The sequence below is a fragment of the Pipistrellus kuhlii genome, unplaced genomic scaffold (genome assembly GCF_014108245.1).
Source record: "Pipistrellus kuhlii isolate mPipKuh1 unplaced genomic scaffold, mPipKuh1.p scaffold_m20_p_27, whole genome shotgun sequence".
Lineage (NCBI taxonomy): Eukaryota > Metazoa > Chordata > Mammalia > Chiroptera > Vespertilionidae > Pipistrellus > Pipistrellus kuhlii.
The window spans coordinates 651,167-663,339 of record NW_023425526.1 but is presented as its reverse complement, the minus strand read 5'-3'; the positions used below and the strand labels follow the sequence as shown (position 1 = coordinate 663,339).

The window sequence follows — 12,173 nt, the reverse complement described above, 5'->3', positions numbered from 1 at the left end:
CTTAAATAGCCAGCTCAGCTTTGGGCCCACAAACATCTGAACACGGATGTGTTGCAGGTGACACAAGCCGAGTGCACTGACGTGGCACACAGAGTTGGGCCCGGACTGTGACCTTGAGGAAGTTCCTCTTTTGCAAAATGTGGATAATCACTTTATTGACTTTGTAAGGCTGTGAAGACCGAATGATACAATGAATGCAAAGCACTTAGCATGGTGCCTAGAAAGGATGATGGTCAATGAAGCTAGCTGCTATTACTGAGAATGGGAGGTCACCAGCCTTCAAGCAGGATGTGTCAGGAAGTTATATATAGTCACCCACGTGCCCCTTCTTCTGGAACACTTGGCTGGAATTTTCCCCGCTGTGTTATCTCCTGCTTCAGAAAGGGCGAAATGAATATTATGAATCTAGCTATAATTCAAGGAGCTGTAAATACCAAGGAAATCAACAGGGGGAAAAAAAAGGTACTCAAATGAGAAAGAGAAACATGTTTTAAAAACCATTGGGATGAAGTAGAAAAATGCAAGCAGGGCGAATTTTTTTTTAAACCTGCTGGAGGGCCATATGGTTGATGAATGTGTTGACGCTGGCTTTAAGATTCTTGAGTATTTTAAACTTGACATGTTATTTTTTTAATGATTTCAAACATCATTTCTTTCAGAGCCTTTTCCCAATGTTGCCGTAATACTGGACAGATGGCTCAGCAGCATTTACATTTGCATTTTGCAATACTGCCATGTTATTTGCAAAATTTCTTACGAAAAAACCTGTGGTTCTTTCCCTACCTTTTCAGTATGGCTGCCATGGAACTGTAAATAGGTTTTTCCCAGAGTCATGAGGATGTGATGGAAATTGGGACCACATATTGCTGCAGCTTTTCAGTTGTATGTTGTTGTATTTTGGGGTATGAACCAGCTGTTTTTAATCACTCTCATCTTAGGCCCCTTTCTTCCCAGGGACAGTGAGCTCCCGTTGCGCCTTGCATTGTGGGTAAAGTGAGGTGGTGCTAGTGCTGAAGGAGTCCTGATGGCTGTACCAGCCCCTTCACATCCCCGTGCTTGCCTTTAGGTCTTTACTCATCACTCTCTGGAACCAGCCTGCTTCTTTGTTGTCCGGCTCCACCATGTTGTAATGAGCTCCATGAGAGTTGGGGCCTGTCTGTCTGTGTCCCATCCCCCGTATCGGCCCAGTGTCCGTGCCCAGGGACCAGCTCTGAGGGAAGGAATGGACGGGTGAAATGACTAGTAAGTGACCCTCTAGATGCTGGGGTTCTTTCACAAGCAGAATCTGAGTTCCCCGAACATGGTTGCTTTCTCTGATCTTTTTGTTCATTTTGCTCAGCTATGTTTTCAAGAGGTTTTCTGAGGAGCGTTTTCTTTGTAGGCCTCATGTCCTTGTTTTTTTTAGGTGTGTTTTTTAGATGAAATAAAAAGACTCGTGCTTATAAATAGCCAGTCCCCTCAGAGGCTTTCTTCCCTTTGGGGGCACAGTGGGTTAGTGCCGACAGAAAGGCATTTTCTTGCCTGGCAGATTGAGGGGACGCAGGAAGCAGGAGAGGGTGTATTGATCAGAGCGGACTCGGTCTTTCCTTGAAAAGGCCTGGGATGAAAAAGCAGCCCCCAACACTCTGTTAAGATGATTTGATTTTCTCTTTTTAAATGAGGGCCCGTAGGACGCCTGCTCGCCTCGGAGTTGGCACGCAGTGGCCACGCTGTGATGGCTGGTTCCTGGCTCACATTGATCTGGCTCTGGCCCGGGGCGTGGCTGGGCCCAGCCAGTGACCTACATTCGGTGTCTCCGTGGCTTCAAGCTGGAAACCAGTCTGAGATCTGCTCAGGCTTAGCCCTGCACAAAGAACAAATAGGGGAAAATTTAATATTGGCGTTTCTGTTCTGTGACATTCAAAAAGGACCCTTTGCTCTAATTATTGGGAAGTGTTGGCAGGTTATTTGCTGGCAGAGTCACAGCTTCTGCCTGGCAGCTCGGAGGTACAGCCAGAGGTGAAGAAACACATTTACTGCCACAATCCTGCGCCTAGAAAGCATCGAGGCTTCCCGGAGCGGGTCTTTATAGATGTTCCTGCTCCCGCGAAAAGGGGCAGGAGCTTCATCTCTCCCGAATGAACACTTTGATTTTCCTAAAGCCAGAATCACAAAGGGACTGGAGTGGGAGGTCTTTGTGCTGTGGGTGGGCATCCCCCACCTCCGAGCCCCGGTTCGCACCAGCAGGCCCACGCGCAGCCTCGCCTGCTGGGAGGTGGAGGGCCGCAGGGGGCACGCTCCAGCCGAAAGCGGAATGAAAATCATGTGTAATTCCCTGGCCTTCACACACACACAGTATTTCCGTGAAACATTTATGCAGGTAGGATGTGAAGAATCGGGGAGACAACATAAGAGTTGCCAGCTGGAGTTAAATCACTGTCAGCGTGGTGGGATTCATTAAATCCGGGGAAAGGCTGGAATTTCATGGCGCCTGGCTTGCCCGTGCCCTCACCTTGGGAAATCACCTGTCTCAGCAGGAAGCATCGGCTGTGATGTAGTGTTTTCCAGGACAGGGCTCTGCACTGGGAGGTTAAATGTATAATAAATGCTGCCTCCCTGAAGTATTTTCCTCGGTGATGAGTTTAACCCTTGGTTTGCTGCAACCTACCTCTCTCTGAAAATGAATATCAATTATTATTATAAACAGTCCTCATTCTGTTTCCATGGATGGCATATTTTACAGCTTGCTAATTATAAGCACACAGAACTGAAGAGCTTGACGTTAAATAATGTAAACAAATTGTAATAGATTTTCATATTGGATACTTTGATTGCTTAATTATTAATTAAAATTTCTCAAATCTCTACTCAATTAGTCTATTTAATTTACTGGATACTGTAATAGGTCTTGTTCCATACCTGTAGATTGGTACTTTTAGAATATTCTTTTTAGGGTGGGCTTCCCCCCCCCCCCCCCCCATAAATAACTCATATAGCCCTGGCTGGTTTGGCTCAGTGGATAGAGAGTCAGCCTGTGAACTGAAGGATCCCGAGTTTGATTCCGGTCAAAGGCATGCCTGGGTTGTGGGCTCAATTCCCAGTGGGGGACTTGCAGGAGGCAGCTGATCCATGATTCTCTCTCATCATGGATGTTTCTATCGCTCTCTCCCTCTTCCTTCCTCTCTGAAATCAATAAAAATATATTTTATTCCATCAGGATTGCTAAGGTTCTGAGTGTCTTTATTCTTTAACCTATAAGAAGGAGCCTCTACAACTCACCTCCCTCCCCAGTGCTGGAAATTGAGTCCATAATCACATATTGTCTCTTAGTTCTTTGGCTTCATGTGTGAGAGGAGGGTTGATGCATGACTGAGTGATTCTTTTCTTGCTTTTTCTCTAGGCCTTTAAGCCATGGTGTTAGATTAGGGGTGTCGAACTCAATCAGAGAAGGGGCCAAAATCTAAAATCCAGCCTAAATCGCGGGCCGAACGGTTTACTGAACAGTCATAAACTGTCATTGTGATGGAAACGCAGCGGAGTGCAGTGATGACAGCGCGGTGCGGGCCACATTGCAAGGCCTGGCGGGACGGATTTGGCCCGCGGGCCTTGTGTTTGACACATGTGTGTTAGATAGAAAATACCCTTGGCTAATTTTTATTCATATTTTCTGACTTAACTTTACTGCTCTTGTTGGTATTTATCACAAAATGATCTTTTTCATTAAATTATTCCAACATAATCTTGGGTGTGTTTTAATTAGATTTCCAGTCTTTTCTTTTTTATATATAAACATAATTAAGGTTGTCTCCATTCAGTAGAGAGATTTCTGGTGCAGAGGTTTGCCTTATGATCAGTTCCGTTCTGTAATATCTACCGAAAAAAGCCGAGGAAGCCAAAGGTTGTGAAACCAGAAAGTGACCCAAACAAATGGATTTCTTTCCAGCTGGTCCCTGTGGCTGGAGCATCCCCCGCCCGGTGTTAGATCTCGTTGGAAAGCGAATGCCTGCGTCCTGTCCACATGAGATCTCGCCGTAATAACCTCAGCATTGTTCAAATGTTGCGTTTATTTCATACCAAAACTTTTGTAAAACCTTTGTTTTTCTCCCTCTGATTGCAACCCAAGGGATTTATGACAGCAGTGAGCATACGAGGATAAGAGCGAGTGTGTTCCCCTGGGACCAGAGGCTTTGGGTTGGGGTGGAAGACAGTCTGCCCTCTTCCTGGTAGGCCCTGGAGCAGGCCCGTCTCCTCTGCCTGGATGGCCGCCAAGGCCCTCAGTAAAGGATGGCTTTGCCTGGTGGGGTTTTACAGCAGTTCTTCCAGGGGCCTCTGAGGCCTGCCTGGAGAGAGGAAAGGGCGCATGTGTGGACAGACATCCAGGTTCAGCCCCAGGTAGCTCAAGTTCCACACGCCGCTGAGCTCACTGGGCCTTACACTGGGGACACTTTGAAGGAACTGAGCATTTTCGAGGAGTAGCCATTGCCATGGTGACAGCTCTTCTCCAACAGCCTGCAAATATTTTCCAAGAGTCATAGTGAGTCAAGAATGAAAATGTTCTAAATATACACAAAGTTTTTTAAAAGTGAAAAAGAAGAAAGCATGTAAGTGTGGCATTGTAGATAGATTTATTTAAAAATATAAAACATAATATTTAAAATTTTTCATCGGCCAGTAAAAATGTGTACCACTTTCTCTCTCCCGTTTCCCATGTTCCCCGCTCCCACCTCTCAGGAAGCCTCCTCCCTGCTCCCAGCTCACCGCAGTGGTCTCTCCTCATCCGGCTTTCACGTACAGCCGTCTCCTCAGAGAGCATACAGACAACCAGTCCCTGTCAGGCACACCCAGATGACGCTCTCTGGCGGTCAGACAGACCCAGAGCTCTTTGGAAAGGTGCTATGATGATGGAGAAAAAAAGACTTGTAATCACATCACATTTTAAGGGTTATTTGTGAATCTGTCCTTCATTTCTTTTGGAAAAATGCTGAAGTCAAATGAATAGCATGTGCCAAATAGAATATTGTCGAACGCATAGCACCACTTTTGGCATGTATAATAGTGGTTTCAGTTCCTGCTGAAGAGGATTGGTTACCTGCCTTCCCATAGGACACAAATTAGCGCAGTCCTTAGCGCCTGTAATTGGCTAATTTCTCCAGCCTCACTGGGCTGGACTCTGCGTCGCATAAATTTTATGTTCAGAATTTCATGATTATAAAAGAAAACTGTGCTGCCACTTCTATCGATATATGATAATTAAATGTGTTTTTTCTGAACACTTCCCTCTATCTTTTAAGAAAAAAAAAGGACTATATTATAGCAAGCCTTCTGCTACCTAACACATATTGTTTATTAGGTTGCATAGACTGGGCAGAGGATGGGGTTCAGGAAAATGTCAAAAAGGAATGGTCTGTTTTAGAAGTCTCACCAGAGTCTGCCTGTCACGTGAGGATTCGTCACTCCTGCCTGAGCCTGCATGGTCTCCCTCCTGCAGTGACCGCTCCGTCTTAGCTGACAGGACACAGAGGCGTGAAGTACCCTTGTCAGAGTCAGACAGCAAGTGGGAAGCATCTGTTCTGTGGTTTCTTCCCAGCACTGTCAGGACAGAGTGGAAGATGCCCCGGTACACAGTGCTCGGGCTCTTGATTAAGGGGGAAGCACTGGATACCAATTAGTGATCAGGACGTAAGGCCACTGTCTCAGTTCGCATCTCTTTATGTCATCAGTGGCTTTTGACAAGGTCATCGCACTGACAGACCACTTACCTGTCTGGAAACCAGTGCACTTTTAACCACAGCCTCTGATTGAGATCGCTGATTTTCATTATGAAAATAATCACATAATTGAAAGACCTTGTCCTATGGCTAAGGATCTGATAGAAAGATTATTAACTCTTTGGCAATATTGCCTGCTGCTAGACGGCTAATACTTGTTCTCTGATTTACAGACACCAACGTGCTAATGGTTTCTATACTCATCAGAATAAGCTTAACTTATTGAAGTAAATAAATGTTGATGTTCTGAGAATTTGTCTTTAGGATAACTCTAGTGATGATTTATTTCATTTGTGGGTAGAGCAGACCTCTCCTTGTAATGTAGACGACCAGCCATATTACTTTGTAAATAGTCTTTTTTTCTTTTTCTGTTAGTATATTGACCAATGATTTATTTATCCATTCAACTCACACCATGGAGTGCCTACTATGTGGTAACAAGTATTTTGCCAGGAGCTGGTCATAAACTCATAAATGAGAATTGTATCAACCATAAAATCCAATATAAGTAAATGTACTCATCAACATTTTTCTGATTTTGTTCTTTAGTTCAGTATCGTGTTTGTCAATACAAAAAAAAAGTCATATTTAAAAAGAGTCAAGGGGCATGTGGAGAAACTACTTAGGGGGCCGGAGGTTTTGTTTGGACTGACAGAAACATTTTAGGACAAGACAGAAGTGCTGGTGATTCCCAGCACTGAGTGCATAAGTGCCACTGAGTTGTGTGCACACTTTTAAATGGTTCATTTTTTGTTACATGGTTTTCATCGCATCTTATTTTACGTTAATACAGTTTGTGGTTTGTTTCTCTTGAGATATTATTATATGTTAGAGTTGGGAAGTATTTGAGAAGTCTAACTCAGTCCCTTTTAGAGATGGATTGATTATTTATTTACTTATTATTTATTGTATTCTTTAGTAGAATTTTGTAGATTTCTCTTAAAGGTTTCCAACATTTCTTGTGTAGGTTATTCCTTATTTATTTTTCTTGATATTACAGGAGAGATTTATATTAAATTATATTTATAATATTCTGTGTAGGATTTTTTATTTAACTTCTTTACATTAGATTTTTATACTAATTTATAAGTCGTATTGTTTCTAGTACTTTCTACTCTGGAAAAGAAAGAATATGGGAATTATAATAGTTCTTCCTTTGAAATATTTCACTCTAAAACTGTCTGGCTAATCACCTAATTATAGAAGATGACATTCTCAAGTTTGTAGGTCTAATCTTATTTTTCTTTATTTCTTATGTCAGATGTTTTTCAAAAAGTTGCCAACTTCATAAAAACTTTTACTTACGAGTATTCTACTTTAATATTAATATTCTCTTATAATTATCTTTTCCACATATTTTATTATTCCCTATATCAAATTATGTTTATTTGGGCTTTCTTTTTATTGAACAGATTTTTAAGTCCCTTTCTATTATTTTGGGTGTTTTTAAGATAGTGTATTTTGGTTTTATAAATTCTACTGATACTTGTTTTATAAATATTTCTTTGGTTTTCCCTATTTATTCCTTTTGTATGTTTCTTTTCATTTAAAAATTTAATATATTACTTAGTACACAAATTTCCTTTTAAAAATAATTAAAACTTTTAGTATATGAATTTGCCTCAAATAATATCTTTGGGGGCATCCCATAATTTTCTTTTGCAGCATTTTAATTTTATTTTTCTGTAAATACAAAGAATTATTTATAAGTGTATGATATCCATTTTATTCCAAGAATTCTAGGAGATTTTATGCCTGCACAATGTTTAATTCATCACTTATTATTGTATTTTGATAATTTGTGGTTAAGGAAACTGGGCTATAACACAGCTACTTATTGGGATTTTTTGAAGCTGTTTTGTAGCTGTGTGTATGACCACTTCAGTAAGTACCATTCAGTAACTATCACAGGCATGCTTGAGAAGTCGGGGTTTCCTCTTAGCATTCCAAGTTCATTTTATCTATTAATTTAGCCTCATTTAATTTTATTTTTTGAATTAGCTTCCTATGTAGCTTTTGAAGGAGTGTCCTTTGTCTATTCGGGAAAATAGGGGTAGATTAATATATATTTACTATCCATAATATTTCTATTTCCCTTCCTTTTCCCTAGCATTCCTATTAATGCCCTATTTTTACTCCCTCTGTATTGTGCTCTCTAATTCTTTCTTTCCATGACCTGTCTTTTAGTTAATATTGTCTGCTGTCATTTTTATTATATGCCTTTATAGATCTTTTATGATTTTGTTTGCTTATTTTTTCTCTCATTGTATAAATGTCTAGCGCTATGGTAACAGTAGGATCATGGAGGAAGAGATGGATGTGAATGGTGGTCAGATTCAGGAGATAAGGAGGAGACTGATGAGGGATGAAGCCGGGCTTTCGGCCTGGGTGATAGAAACAGTGCAGCCCTCGGAAGGGGACGTGTCCGGTTGGGTGTAAGACAGGCTGAATGTGGAAGAGAACTGGCGACTGCCGTCTGGTCCACAGGTAACCCCGGCTTCAGGTGAGGCTGGGGGCACAGTCAGTGACTGGACGGCCTTCATACAGAATTACGATGATCCCAAATTTGAGTTCAGACCTTCACCCACTGTTTTGGTGGCATTGATGGCACACTTAATTTCTTCGTATCTGAGGTGTCCTGTAAATCGAGAATAGTAAGATTTATTTTAAAATACTTCTGGAGAAGTATTTAAGAGGGTGCATGTGATAAACAATTTCTAAACGCTTGAGGGCCTTTTGAGAGCTTGCAGACAAAGGCGCTGTGACTGTAAAGTAGTTTATTTTAGAATGGAAGTTCTGCATTAAATGTGTCCGATGAAGAGTTAAGCTATTTTTTAAAACAGGCTTCATCGCCTCTGCAGTGAAATGCCATTTCCCACTGATTTGATCAAGTGTTTTCTCCTTAAGCCTCGCTTGCGTCTTCCAGGGCGCTGTGCCTGGCATGGTAATGAGGGGCTCTGCTCTCACTGACAGCAGCTCTGGCTGCTTCTTGAGCTCTGCAGTAAGTCCTCGCTCAGTGGTCAATAGGTTTGGTGACTTTAAGAGGAGCTGATGTATAGTGAAATTTTACCATAGACTAATTGATGTAAACAAGAGCTAAGTTTCTATGGCGTCTTGTCGATACTGGAACAAATTGACGGGTGAAACAGCATCATTAGAGGCCTGCTGTACTCAGCTGCTCGCGTTTCCCTGGCAGGACGTGTGGTGTGCATCCTTAAGTGGTAGGATTTGGGGAAAGCAGTTCCGTGGAAAAGGAACGTGACAAACCAGGCTGTGGAGGAGAATCAGCTGGGGTTGCTCGCTTTTAATTGAAGTTTACTCGGAGATTCAATGAGGTGAGACTGTTATGACAGATTCCAAAACGTAATGATGGCAGAATGGAGTGGGTTCATCAAAGTCGGAGTAAATAAGAACAACAGCTCAGCGGCTCAGCATGAACAGCAGCTACAAACCCTCGGAAAACCCGGAGTGATTAACATTTGCATTGTGCAGCCCTGCTTCTCAGTGGGTACCTTTCCAAGGGAAGCAGGAACTTTGCTGTGAGAAAATAAACTCCAATTTGGAGATGTAAATTACAGGCATGCTTCAATCTTGTTTATAAACACTGAAAGTTTTAAATGTAATTATAATCCAAGCACACAACTGCAACTGAAACCAGCTTTGAGAAAGATCTCAAGTAGGTGAAGGGCCCTCTGGTCTCCCCTCACCCCTACAGACTGCCAGCACAGCCTCCCCACCTCCCCCTTCTGTGTGTTTGGGAGGGAAGAGGTGGAATTCTGTCCTCCAGTTTCAGAGCACACAAGTCCTGTCTCTCCTTCTTTAATGCCAGAGAAAGGATAGTAGTTTTAACCCTTTCTCTCCACTTCCTCTCCCATCACTTCCTGCTCTGGTCTCCACATGCGATGTCAGAAGCTAGTGAGGGAGAGACAGAGTGACCAAGTGTTGGAGAATTTGCAGCGTTGAAAGGAAGGGGGAAATTGACCCCAGCACTATCCACGTGCTTTCCTTTCAAACATGACAGTGACCTCCAGTTGAGGCAGTTCTAAACTTGAACTGGGGTTGAGGAGATGTATGTGGATTCTGCCTTGATTGCTTTTTGCCACCTGAATGATTTTGAACAAAGTCCTCCATTCGTCTGGGCCACGGTTCTCCATCTCTAGGGTCATTGAGTGGTCTAAAATGAGTTCTAGGCTTCCTTTTCATTCAGACTTTCTTTAATACCATATCTCATGCATCCACTCCATTCTAGACAGGTTCCTAGAGATTCAAACCCAATGTATTACCCTACTTAGGTTCTACTTGTTGTAACACCAGGAGTCAGAACTGTTTCAGAAAAGGCCAGAGTTTCCCTGCTGGGGACTTCCACCTTGTACCTTAAGGCCCGGATTGCCTGAGACTGTTCTTAGAAGTCCTTGGGTCTGGTCTCACCTCCTCAACTTTGCAAGGGGCCCTCCTGGTACAGAAGACCTGATGTCATTCTAGACCATCAGAGCTCACGGTTGGAGCTCCCTGAGATGACCCACCATAGTAATTCTACATACTCTAACTCTGGGGCATGTACACTACATTTCCCTCTGGGCATTCCCTTTTCAGAGTAGGGTCATGGAAACTTATAGGGTTACAGGGAGAGCTACTTATAAGAGCACCCTGTCATGTATATAAATCTACTTTCAGGAGAAGCTTAGCTTTAAGGGGTCAAACCCAAAGTTTAACTTGATGATTCTTTTCAGTGTACTGTGCATCTGGGTGAGTCCACCAGGAGACCATGAAATCAAGTTTTCCTTGATTCATTGTTTTAGGGTGGAAAATATACACCGAGAATGGAGTACTTGCTCTACCCGAATGTTACATGGTAGGAAAGGATTTAGACTTGGAAGTAGAGTAAGAGAAATAGTTGTTGGTTTAAGGATACATTTTTTTTTTTAATTGAGACCTTCATTCCCACCACTAAGTTCTAAAGATCGTTTCAAAGGGTCGCCAAGCCCCTGCCTGAGTCAGAATTTACAGGTAGCATGTGTGACGGGTTCCTCAGGCCGCCCTGGAAAGGAAGCAGGTTTGGGGCAGGTTCCAACTCTGAGCCAATTTGATCAGAGTGTCAGCATAGTGACATCTCCAGAGAAATCCGGAGTAAGTCTGGGGGGTGGAGTGGGGACTCATTAGATGTATGTCACCAAACTGTAACCTTTAAAAGAACAAAAGAAAGGGTGAGTGTAGGAGAGGGCAATGAAATAGTATTGCTAATTCTGTCATGATATCTAACACAGTTTTTCTTGATTTATAAGGATGGACATGTATGTTGTGTTCATGCACCATTAGCTGCTGTGGCTGTGCCTTACACATTTTGTTATTGATCTTTTAATAAGGAGTCTAGAATGGAATAATCTATACAAGGATAATGTTTCTTTATCTAAAAGTTCTCAAACTATTGGATTAATGACTTAAATATAAAAACTAAAACTGTAAAACTCTTCAGGTAAAATGGGTAAATCTGCATAACCTTGGATTTAGCCACAGTTTCTTAGATATGATACCAAAAATAAAACAATAAAGAAAAAAAAAACAGGTAAGTTGGACTTCATCAAAGTTAAAAATGTACATCCATGAACACTATCAAGAGAGTATAGTTATAGAATGGGAGAAAATATATACAAATCATACAGCTGACAAAAGGTCTAATATTCAGAATATAACAAGAATTCTTAGCACAAAACTATAAAAAGATAAACAATCCAATTTAAAAAATGGAAAAGGACATTTTTCCAAAGAAGATGCAAATGCCAACATGTACCTGGAGATGCTCAGCATCACTGACCAATGTGACACCACTTCGTTGCCCTGGGGTAGCTGCCACCAAAACAAGCCCGGAGGATAACAATGTCGGTGAGGATGTGGAGAAGTCGGGCCTGCTGGTGGGAATGTGAAATGGGACAGACACTGGGGAAGGCAGTTTGACAGTTCCTCAAAACGCTCAGCAGAGGACTGCCATATGGCCACCAATTCCACTTCCAGTTACATCCCAAACAAAAACCTGCACACATCAGCTCACAGACGTGCTATCACAGTAGGCAAAGTGGAAACAACAAAATGCCCGCCAGCTGATGAACGGATACACAAAGTGGTACATCCATACAGTGGAGTATGATTCAGCCACAAAAAGAGGGAAGTGCTGATATGGGGGACAACGTGGATGAACCTTGAAAGCATGATCCTAAGTGACAATGGCCAGACACAAAGTCCATGTATTTTATGATTGCATTGATATGAAATGTCCAGAATTTGTAAAGTCATAGTGACAGGAAGTAAGTTAGCGGTTATCAGAGGCTGGGAGAGGAAGGAATGGGGCTTACAGGTAGGTGCCATTGTAGGCATTTCCTCGAGTCCAAACTCCGTTGAATTTAGGAGCTAACATTCATCTTTTCTTTGTAA

General features: G+C 42.2%; 1 protein-coding gene across 2 annotated transcripts in view; it reads left to right on the top strand.

Annotated features, from left to right (window-relative positions):
- The window catches only part of AFF3 (AF4/FMR2 family member 3), a 459,937-nt gene that overhangs the window by 224,694 nt on the left and 223,070 nt on the right, over positions 1–12,173 (top strand). The window lies entirely within an intron of this gene.